The 11,367-nt window shown below is 41.0% G+C and overlaps 1 long non-coding RNA gene across 1 annotated transcript; it reads left to right on the top strand.

Moving 5' to 3' along the window:
- Positions 1 to 1,821: 1,821 nt before the first annotated feature.
- On the top strand, positions 1,822 to 3,929 carry LOC138737606 (uncharacterized). Its single transcript, XR_011341058.1, has 3 exons — positions 1,822 to 1,917; positions 2,212 to 2,327; positions 3,523 to 3,929. It is a non-coding gene; the product is annotated as an uncharacterized lncRNA (long non-coding RNA).
- Positions 3,930 to 11,367: the final 7,438 nt, after the last annotated feature.

Raw genomic sequence — 11,367 nt, 5'->3', positions numbered from 1 at the left:
TGTATACAATGTAGACAATGGATTTCACTTGCAGCAAGAAATAATTTTCGTGCCTATGTACAATGTATAATGTATATGACAATAGATTCATGATCATTTGTTCTCTGAATTAACATGGAAGACTGCAAAGTTCAAGTTCAGGTTTATTGTCAGAGTACATACATGACATCACATGCAATCTTGATTTTTTTTTCTTATGGACCAGGCAGAATTTCTTCTTATTGGTTGTGCGAACAAAATGCACTCAAGAAAATATACGTATACAAAAGGGAGAAATATAAACTAAGAAAGAAATGTCAACAAACTGACTGTGCAATATAGAAAAAAAACATTCAGTGATAAATACTGTAATGTGCAAAGTAAGAGTCCTTAACTGAGTCTCTGAATGAGTTTGTTGCTGTGGAGTCTGATGGTGGAGGAGCAATAACTGTTCCTGAATCTGGTGCCATGTGTTCTGTCGCACCTATACCTTTTCTCTGATGGCAACAGCAAAAACAGAGCATGTCCTTGGTGATGTGGATCCTTAATGATTGCTGCTGCTGCTCTCCGATGGTAGCGTCTCCATGTAGATTTTTGGAAGAGTTTTGCATGTGATTTATTGGGCAGTTTCCACTAATTTTTGCAGGGCTTTCTGCTCAGACATATTGGTGCCCCCATACCACATCATGATGCAGCCAGTCAGCATACTTCCCATAACACATTTGTCCAAGTTCGCCAAGGTTTCTGAAGTCATGCCAAACCTCCACAAACTCCTGAGGAAGCAGAGGCTTTCTTCCTGATGACATTAATTTGGTGGAAAAGTTTTCCGATATAGTAACTCCCAGGAATTTAAATTTGCTCACTCTCTCCACCTCTGATCCCTCCAATGATCACTGCATCATTTTCCCTCCCTACAGTCCACAATCTAAAAACCACAATGGAGTCTGCAACTCCATCTCTGATTCACGATACAAGATTCTCAAATATTTGCCAGTTGTTCATTGGCATTTTGGGAAACTATCTGAGAGAACTGAAAGTGTGGTAACTGTATACATGTTTAGCTATCTGGTCACACCCCTTTGGCCAAATGTACCTCCCACAGACTCCTGAATAAAGGTGACGGTCTTACAGCCACCTCCCCAGTTCAGGGTCGTCGACCAGCATGGACGTGCCCCCATTCTTTTGCTCCAAAGTGGCGATCCTGATGTTCACTGTGCTTTTTTTGTTTCTTAGTTTTTAAAATCTAAGTGAATTAGAGATATTCAATTAGAGTAAAGGTTGGTTGATGAAGCACATTTGCATATTGTTTTGGCTCTGACAATTGCTTGTACCCTGTGAGGTTCAGAGAAAAATATTTATGTTTGAAATGAAATGCAACAATGTGTTTTAATTTGATTAAAGGCTTTCATTGTATGAGCACACACAAGAAAATGAAAGTTCTTATTTCAGAGACAAATTTCAACCCAAAAGGACTGAATCTACAACTGGCCAAGCGATCAAAATCCTTAAAAGAATTTTGTTCGACTTTTAATTAAGAACTGCAAGTAGAAATACAAACATTGTGTGAAGCTAATTTGATATGCCCAGTTTTCCAGCCAACCTATCCCTGGAACCTGCTCATGTGGCAATGATCCTAACACCGGGAAAAAGAAACCTTATTGATGTGTCCAATCAACTTTCTAAATTGACATGGGATAGTTTGGCTTTGATATTGATTTCCTTGAACCAGAGATTCAGACTGAAATAACTAAGTAGTTAAATGATCGATGCAATTCAGCATGTAATATAGGGATTGAAGCAGACATAATGTGAAGCAGGGAACCCTGAAATTAGAGAGTTGCCAAAGCCCTTTTCTCACTGCCAACCTGCCTTGGGAATGGGAAAATTGACAAGGCAAGCTGAACCCTACAAGGCTTCACACTCCACCATTATCTGCAGGTAATTCTGCTGCTCGTGATTTTAAAGGTGGACCTGCCTCCAGTGGTGATGTCGTGAGTGATGTATTACATACAATGCTCTGACAATCAGCTGACTGCAGTGTCATTTCACAATGGTCACAGCTTTAGCTATTATGATCTTCATAAACAAAATATTAATTTGTCAAATGTTTATAGTTGAAATGTATTATGATCTTCTTAAACAAAATATTAATTTGTCAAATGTTTATAGTTGAAATGTTAATGACATCTGTACACTTACCAAAAAATATTTTGCCTCTTTTTTTGGTGGAAGGTTTTCTATATACTGATCAATAGTTCGCCCTCACTTAGAATGGCCAGTAAGTGAATGAGTAGCCAGTGTCAGTGGCTCAGAAATGGCGGCCAAGCAAGTCAGGACATCAGGATCAGGTGGGTTCTGGCGTGAGAGGCCACAGCTCTGTCCAGAGCAGACACCCCTTGGGGTGGCACTTGGGGTCCATCATGGTGGACCAGCCCCTTGCTTCCTGCAAGCAGGACACCGCTGCCATGCCTCCCATGCCCAGGAGTGCCTGCAGCACCTTGGCTAAGCAGCTCTTCACACCGGGTCTTCTTCCTCACTTCGCTCTCCTTATGCTCCCCTCACGCTAGGCCCACTTCCCCTCATGCTGCCTATTCCTTCACACCACTTTCTCCCGTGTCCCGCTCCCTCATATTGCTCCCCCGGGTAATGCGACTGTTATTCATAGAGGAAGTGGTGGCTGCTTTTGATGGACTTCAAATGCAGAGGGGAGCTCAGTTTGCAGTTGGATATCGTGGGAAGGGGCTCAAGCAGTATGACTCAGGCAGCATGGTGGGGGACTGTCAGAGCATTAGACTGCCAGAGAGTGGGGTGTCAGAGTGGAACTCAGGCAGAGCAGGGCTCAGGCAGTGGGGCTGTCAGAGCGTGGCCGGCCACACCATAAAAATTTATCTGCCAGACTGACACAAGCACGCAGGCACTAACGTCACTAATCATACTTAGTAGGACTGGTTGTTGTTTCACAATGCCAGAAGCCAATTGGTGAGTTAACTTGGCATGCTCTCAACTCTGCTCCAAGCCCAGTTGAAATTGACTCGCTCACCTTGCCCGGTTATTTTCTTTCACACCGCATGATTCCCATGACTTGACCCTCCAATTTGGAGGGTTAACTCACATGTGCTCAGCGGTATGAAAAGACCGAGAAATACAGTTCAGAAACAGGCCCGTTAACCCATTGAATCCATGCCACCTCCAATCACCCATTACTGCTGAACATGTATACACAACGACTTCCCAGATCCCACCACTCACCCGCAAACGGGTGGCAATTACAGCAACCAATTAACCTCCTAACCAGCTCGTCTTTGGCATGTGGGAGGAAACAAAGAGAATGGGCCACACCCTGCAGATAAGACCTGAGGTCAGGATTGAAGCAAGTCTTTAGTGCTGTGAGCCAGTGGCATTACCAGCTACATGGCTGTGCAACCCATGGCAGGGAACCAATTATGGTAATGAAGAATTATTATTGAGATAAATGCCTTGATAAGAAATGTGTCTCATATATTGGTTGTCTACCATTCACTGTGATCTCTTTGATAAATGTAGTGGCGACAGAGAAACCACCGAAAGAAGAGGAAAGCAGCTAAGGTTAATGTCTGAGATCTTGGTTTAACAGGAACAGAAGGTGTTTTAAGATCAAATAGCTCCCAGGGGATTCATGGCATCAGTCACTTCATGGCAGTAAAGAAGGAGGTGACAAACTTGGGGCAAAGTATGCAAAAATCATTAACTAAACGTGCACCAGAATCCATTAGACTCAGAATATGCAGGAATTGAAACACGTTGGATGGACTTTACACTGAGTACCTGAGTAAATCATTCTTAATTATTTACATACATTAATTCTAAATGATCTCTTTGTCTATAAATGTGATTATTATGTGTGGTGCATTTTGTGTCCACCATTGTCCAGAGAAACGTTGTTTCATCTGGCTGAATATGTGTAGTCAGATGATAATAAAGCTGAACCATGAACACTATTCATAGAAATATACCTAGTAATCAGACAGCACAATGTCATGTATTTGTTTTGATCTAACTGTCTGTCTTCTTTGAAGCCTGTGGTCTGGTTGTCCACAAAACTGAAATATCAATACAGTTTCACCGCGTGTGGATTCATACGTCGAAGACTTTGGAAATGTCAATGCCTAAATCACTTAAATTGCTGACAAACCCAGATCCTTTCCCATCAAAAAAGCTTAGTTTGCCAGCCGTAACAATGTCAAACGGGATGATCATACTCTGAGAGGAATTGACTAATTCACCAACACCACAGTGGGAAGAAAACATTTCAGACATTGCAAGATTAAGATAAAGATGATACACTTAAAAGAGGGAAGAGGAGCAGCAGCGTCGCAAAAATTATTACATCATATTATTGAAGGCCTGACCATTATATTTGAATAGGAATGTAGGCGATATAAGCTGTGAATTTGGGGATGACACAAAAGTTGGTGGTGTTGTGGATAGCAATGAAGGATATCTAAGCCCATAGCAAGCTTTTGATCAGATGGAACATTTGACAAGAGCATTGGCAGATACAATTTGGTTCCAGCAAATATACTTACAGTGAATGATAGGGGCACTAAGAAATATTGATGTACAGAGAGACCGATGGTTCAAAGTCATAGTTCCCTGAATGTGCCAACTCGGATGGTGAAGAAGACATGAGGCATGCTTGCCTTCATACTTGGGATGTCGAATGTAAAATTTGGGACAGTGTGCTGCAACTTTATAAATCACTGGATAGGGCTGAACATGTAGTATTATATGAAGTTCTGGCTATGACTTAATAGGATGAATGTAACTGCACCGGAGAGAAGATTCACCAAGATATTTCCTGGAATCGAGGACGTAATTTAGGGAGTTTTCCTGGAGCAAGAGAAGCTGACATGTATGTTTCTGAAAGGCATTGAAAGGGTAGATAGTCAAAATACTGACAACAAACGTTTAACTCGATGCAGCATTCATGTGATATTTTCTATTTATTTTTAAGGATCTAGAGTGAGAAATGATTGTATGAATGTTGATATATTGGACTGGAATTGGGACAAGGAAAGAACTGATCAGTTAATATATATAAGGCAGCAGTATAAATGCATTCCAAAAGTATGTGATTTCATCTTCCATGGTTTTGTAAGAAGTGGAACAGTAAAACCCAAGCATATCAACCTACAGAATCTACATAATCTGGGACAGCACTTAACTTGCCTTCCAGTTAGGCTATGAAGTCAATCTGTTCACCTATATGTAAAATCATCATTCATTGAGAGGTTTGTAACTTGGGATTTTGGGAAAAGCAAATAATAATCCTGGAAATTCAAAATTTATTAAAGACTGAGAATAATTAAAACAGAGCTTAAAGCTGATGAAATATTTGCACCCTGGCATCAAGCAAGATTCTATTCTAACCCAAAATGAATACTTACACATATAACAAAAGGAAACCCTGATTATAGTTTGCCTCTTTTTTCTTTCCCAAGACCAGATGTTGCTGTGTTGTTATGAATGTCAACTGCTGTCACTCCACACAATTCATTGGTGCATTTAATGAATACATTTGGCAAGCTTATCCAAAATGCATCAATGCCCAGGGTCTTTTGATTTCATCACAATCTGCCACCTTTCTATTGTTAACCAGTTAGCAAATATGAAAAGATTTATAAACACATACTCCAGGCAAAATTGAAATACAAAACTTGTCTATTATGACCATTCAATGATTAGGAGATTGAGAATTCATTGTGCACAATATTTTATAATGTGGCACCTACCAGCTGTTTGAATAAGAATCATCCTGAAGTCTTCATTCTTCTAAACAGGAATATTTCTGGAGGGGATTCTGAGGGACAGGATCTAGCAGCATTTGGATAGGAAGGGACTAATTGGAGACAATCAACATGCGTGGCAGATTGTGCCTCACGAATCTGATAACAGCTTTTCGAAAAGGTGATAAAGAGGATTGATGAGGGTAAGGCAGTGGGTGCATATGGATTTTAGCAAGGATTTGACAAAATCTCACATGGCAAGCTAGTCTGGAAAATTAGATCACTGAGGATCCAAGGGAAGTTGTCCTATTGGATTCAAAATTGGCTAAGTGGAAAGAGCCAAAGGGTAGCAATGGAGGGATGTTTTGGTGTTTGAAGGCCTGTGGCCAGTGCTGTGCCACTGTATCTATGTCACCTATATTGACAACTTTTATAACAATGTAGTTTAGTTCAAGTAGTAAATTTGCAGATGTCACCAAAATTGGTGGTGTAGTGGACAGTGAGAAAGAATAAGTTTAGAGCAGGATCAGTTAGATAAGTGCGCCACATGAGGCAGTAACATGAGGTGCACTTGGCAAGGTATTCAAGCAAGATATGACTATAAATCAATCCTGAGGGTCAGCGACAATGTTGCCTCCCTTCCTGACAGGTTGAAAACCTTCTGCACACGGTTTGATAAGAAATGCAAGGTGACATCAAAGCAAGCCTCATCTCCCCCTGATGTGGGGAAGATCCTAATGAGGGTGAAGCCTACAAAACAGCAGGTTCAGATAACATACCTGGTCAGGTGCTGAAAGTCTGTGCAGCTCAGCTGACAGAGATCATAACGAGTATCCATCCCATTTCAGTGCATCAGTCCACTGTCCCTGCAGGTTTCAAGGCCGCCATTGTCATCCTGGTGTCAACTGGACTAAGTGACTTCCACTCAATGGCAATGATATCTACAATTGTGAGGTGTTTGAGAGGCAGGTAATGGAAATCATCAAAGCACACCTTCAAGTAACATTGCACCTGTACCAGTTTGCTTGCAGTCCAATCCGGTCCACAGATGATGCAATAGCTGTGATCCTGCATTCTGTCCTGACCCACGCAGTGAACGATGCCTCATACATCAGGCTGTTGTTCATTGACTCGCCATTGAAAACAATCATACCTCAGAGCCTGGTGGATAAACTGTCCTCGTTGGGACTTAGCATCCCTCTGTCCAACTGGATTCTGGACTTCTTTACACAAAGACCCACAGTCTGTCTGCGTTGGCAGTAGAACCTCAAGCCCCATCACACTGAGCACTGGTACACCTCAGGGTTGTATGCTCAGTGGGCTACTGTTCACGCTGCCGACTCACAATTGCACTGCCAGGTTCAGCTCCCACAGAATCATCAAATTTGTGAATTACTCATCATCAACGATGAGTCGCAGCACAGAGACGAGGTTGAAAGACACATAAAGTGATGCAACAAGACAAAGGAGATGATTGTGGACCAGGAGGACAAAGATCAATCATGTTCCACTACACATCAATGGTTCTGGCATGGAGAGCACAAAGTTCCTTGGCCTGCATAAAAGGGACTACCTATCCTGGACTCACAACACGTCCTCATTAGTCAGGAATGTGCAGCAGTGCCTAAACTTCCTAAGGAGGTTGAGGAGGGCAAGGCTACCAGAGCCTATCTTAATGACCTTTAACCTAAGCACAATTGAGAATCTGGCTGCATCATTGTGTGGTATGGTACCTGCAAAGAATCAGACAGGAAATCGATACAGAAGATTATTAAAACAGCTGAGAGGATCACTAGGGTCTCCCTTTCCTCCTTCGATGACATTCACTGGGAAGGGTGTCTGGAGAGGCCTCAAAGAATTACAGAAGTCCTTCTCCATCCAGCACATAGCATCTTCAACCCCACAAGCATCCAAAAGGTACAGCAGCATCAAAATCAGGACTGCCAGGCTGGGGAATAGATTCTTCCCACAGGCTGACGAATAGTATTCTGCAATCGTGACAATCCATCCCAAATGTATATGTACTGTTGTAGAGCTCGTCGAAAGAACTAAAGACTTGTTGATCCAAACCAAGGCTTTTATTAGCAAAAGACAGGAGCTCTTCACAGGTGGCCGACCAGTCCGGAATGATCCAACTTGGCTAGGGACACAACCCTTTAAGGCCCAGACAGTAGGCGTGGCTAAGCTCTCAGCTAATCGCTGTAAGCACAGTCATTACACTCTAGATACTGTAACTATACACATTGGTGATAGGTCTGTACTATCACAACTGTATAGTTATTTAGATTGTTAATGTGATCTTTTAGTATTGTGTGTGTTTTTGTGCATGCCATATGCTGTGGAGAGATGCGCTTTTGTCAGGTGGTATATGTACAATCAGATGATAATAAACTTGAACATGAGTGGCAAAAGTAATTTCATTTGGACAACTGTAGGGTGTTTCACTTTGATAAGTGAAACTATGGTTGAACTTACATGGTGAATGACAGGGCCCAGGAGTGTGTTGTAGAACAGGGAGACCTTGGGTACAGAGGCATAGTTCCTGGAAAGTAGCAGCTCAGGTGGAGGAGGTGGTGAAGATGGCACTCTGGCACACTTGCCTTCTTTGGGCAGGGTATTGAGTGTAAATGTTGGAACCTCATGATTTGGCTGTACTAGATCACACTTACTCTATTGCATGCAGTTCTGGTCAGCCATCTATTTGGTCATGAATATGGCTTAGGCCATTACGTCTACTATCCACCCCTCCCCTCCATCAACATCTATGCCTCCCGCTGCCTTGACGCAGCAGCCAACATATTAAAAGGCACACTCTCTTCAACTGTTCCTGTTAAGAAGAACATTTACATGTATGAAATCATGCACCATCAGATTCAAGGACAGTTTCTTACCCACCTTTATGGTTACTATAACTTTAATCAGAATAAAAGACAAAATAATACAATTATGTTTGCCTTCGCTCTACATCAACTTATCTCTCTCTGCAATTCTGCACTTCTTGACTGTGTCATCCATGTTGTACTTTGTATGTGATGTCTAACTGGTTTTCTCACAAAACAACCTCCATCACTGCATCTTGGTCAATATACTGTAACAATAAACTTGAACATGAATGGATGCAGAGGAGATTCACCAGGATATTGCTAGGTTGAGAGGATTTGAGTTAGAGGGAGAGATTAAATAGCCTGGGCCTTTATTCGCAAGTGCTTAGGAAGTTGAGAGGTGATTTTATGAGGTTTATTAAATCATGAAGGAAATGGATAAGGTGAATGCTCACAGTCTTTTTCCCAGGGTGGATGAGTGTAGCATTGGTTTAAGTCGATAGAGGAGATATGTAACTTTTTCACCGAGAGGATGGTTGAAATTGAACCATAGGATCGATAGAAGCGGGTACAATTTTGATTTTCAACAGACATTAGGACAGGCTAGGAAAGATATGGTCTCAATGCAGGAAAACGGTACTAATCCAGAATACTAACATGGTCATCATGAATATTGGGCTGAAAGGCCTGTTTTGTGTTGTCTGTTTTTATGACACTGGATTAAAATGAAAGAAAAATGAGAAGGTACCTGAACAAAGAGTTGTTCTTCCTTCCTCCAGCAGACTGCAAATTTATCTTAGTGGAGCTTTAGTGTTATAGAGTCATTGATTTATTCTGGCATTGGTGAGATTACACATGGTATGCAGTCTGATCATCCATCTATAGGAAGGATATCAATACATTGGAAGGGGTGCAGAGGAGATATACCTAGATGTAGTCAGGACTGGAATCCTTGAGTTATAAGGATAAGCTCGGTCTTTATTCACGAAAGCATATGAGGTTGAGGTTTATAAAATCACAAGTGGCATGGATAAAGTGAATGCTCACAGTCTATTTCCCTGGTAGATGATTGTAGAATCAGAAGGCATCAGTTTAAGGTGAGAGTGGTAAGATGGGCCTGAGGAACAACTTTTTCAAAGAACACTCACTGAGTCAATGCATCACACTGTTGTTCCCTTCATTTTAAACTGTCTGCGAACTGAATTTACTAAATGACTGAGCCCTGCTATGGTAGAGCATTCTAAGGATTCATAAACGTCTAACAGAAATGTTTTGTTCTGTTCTCTACTCCGAATGATTTATCTTACTTCATCACTACAAATTATGCAGCCAGGGCAACATTGCCACGGCATCTATACCATCACTCCCATTCAAAATCTGTCAAAGAGATTGTTCTCAAAATTGAATCAATTTGGACCCATAAATAAACAAGCAACCAGTTTGTTAAAACAGTTCACAGCCTCTATATTCCTTGAACAACTGGAGTGAATCTACACTGCATCATCTCAAAGCAAAATATGTATTTAACAAAAAATAAGAGCTGGAGGATCAGCGAATCAGGCAGCATCCATGGAGAAAAATGCTCAATCCATGTTCCTAAGATAATTTCTACCCATGGATGCTTTCTGACATGCTGAGTCCCTCCAGCGGTTCATTGTTTACTAAACACTCCAGCACCTGCAATATTTGTGTTTCTCTGTATCCTTTTTTAGATTTGGATATCAAAATTGACCATGTTAGTCCAGGTGTGGTCTGACCATATCCCAAAACCATAGCCGATGGACTTTTGTATCCTTGCAATATAGGGCAACTTAAAACTTGCTTTCCTAATTTATTCCATAACTCTTCTTAGTTTTTATTTTTCACCAAGTTTCTCAACACTGAATAAAATATTGTCTTTCTGCTTCCACAAACTCACACCATTAGCTGAATAACTTCTTTCTCATCACAACTAGGGATGGACAATATTAATATCCATAGCCTAAGAACAAAAACAAATCTGTAAATGATCAAAACAATATTCATTGATACCCAAAAGGAAACTATAAACGTGGATTGGACCTCAATTACAAATCAGTTTTCACTGAAGCTGCACAAATTGCCCTTAGCCTTCAAAAAAATATTAGCATAGCAACTGCCGACATTTTTGTCTATTTCCATTTCTCCTATCTTAGCTGTTTTGTAATTTGACTTCAGATTTATGCTAACAACATCACATTTGCATCAAATCCCCCTGATCATTATCTTAACCACAGTATTAAACATACATATGAATATGTCAAGCAATCATATATTGACATATGAAAGCAATATAATTTTGACGTGGAAGGTAGAAGTTTCAGATTAACTACAGGTAATATGTAATCTAGGATTCAGTTTTACATGCCCACAGCAGATGTGAATAGGAGTTGATGACTTGGAGTTGATGTGAGCCATAACTAACTTAGAACTAGATAAACAGAACATTATAGCACAGAAACAGGCCCTTTCACCCTTCTAGTCTGTGCTGAACTATTATTCTACCTAGTTCCACTGACCTGCACCCAATCCATAGCCCTCCTTACCTCTCACATCTATGTAACTGTCCAAATTCTTCTTAAATGTTAAAATTGAGCTTGCATTTACCACTTCAGCTGGCAGCTCATCCCACCATTCTCTGTATGAAGAAGTTCCCCCGAACAATCCTCCTAAACATTTCCCCTTTCACCCTTAATCCATTTCCTCTGGCTTGTATCTCACCTATCCTCAGTGGGAAAAAAAAAAATTCTAAATCCATATATAGAGGTACCAACGAATGCAAT

This window comes from Narcine bancroftii, chromosome 6 (assembly GCF_036971445.1).
Source record: "Narcine bancroftii isolate sNarBan1 chromosome 6, sNarBan1.hap1, whole genome shotgun sequence".
NCBI classification, from domain to species: Eukaryota; Metazoa; Chordata; class Chondrichthyes; order Torpediniformes; family Narcinidae; genus Narcine; species Narcine bancroftii.
This window is presented reverse-complemented; position numbering and strand designations above follow the sequence as displayed.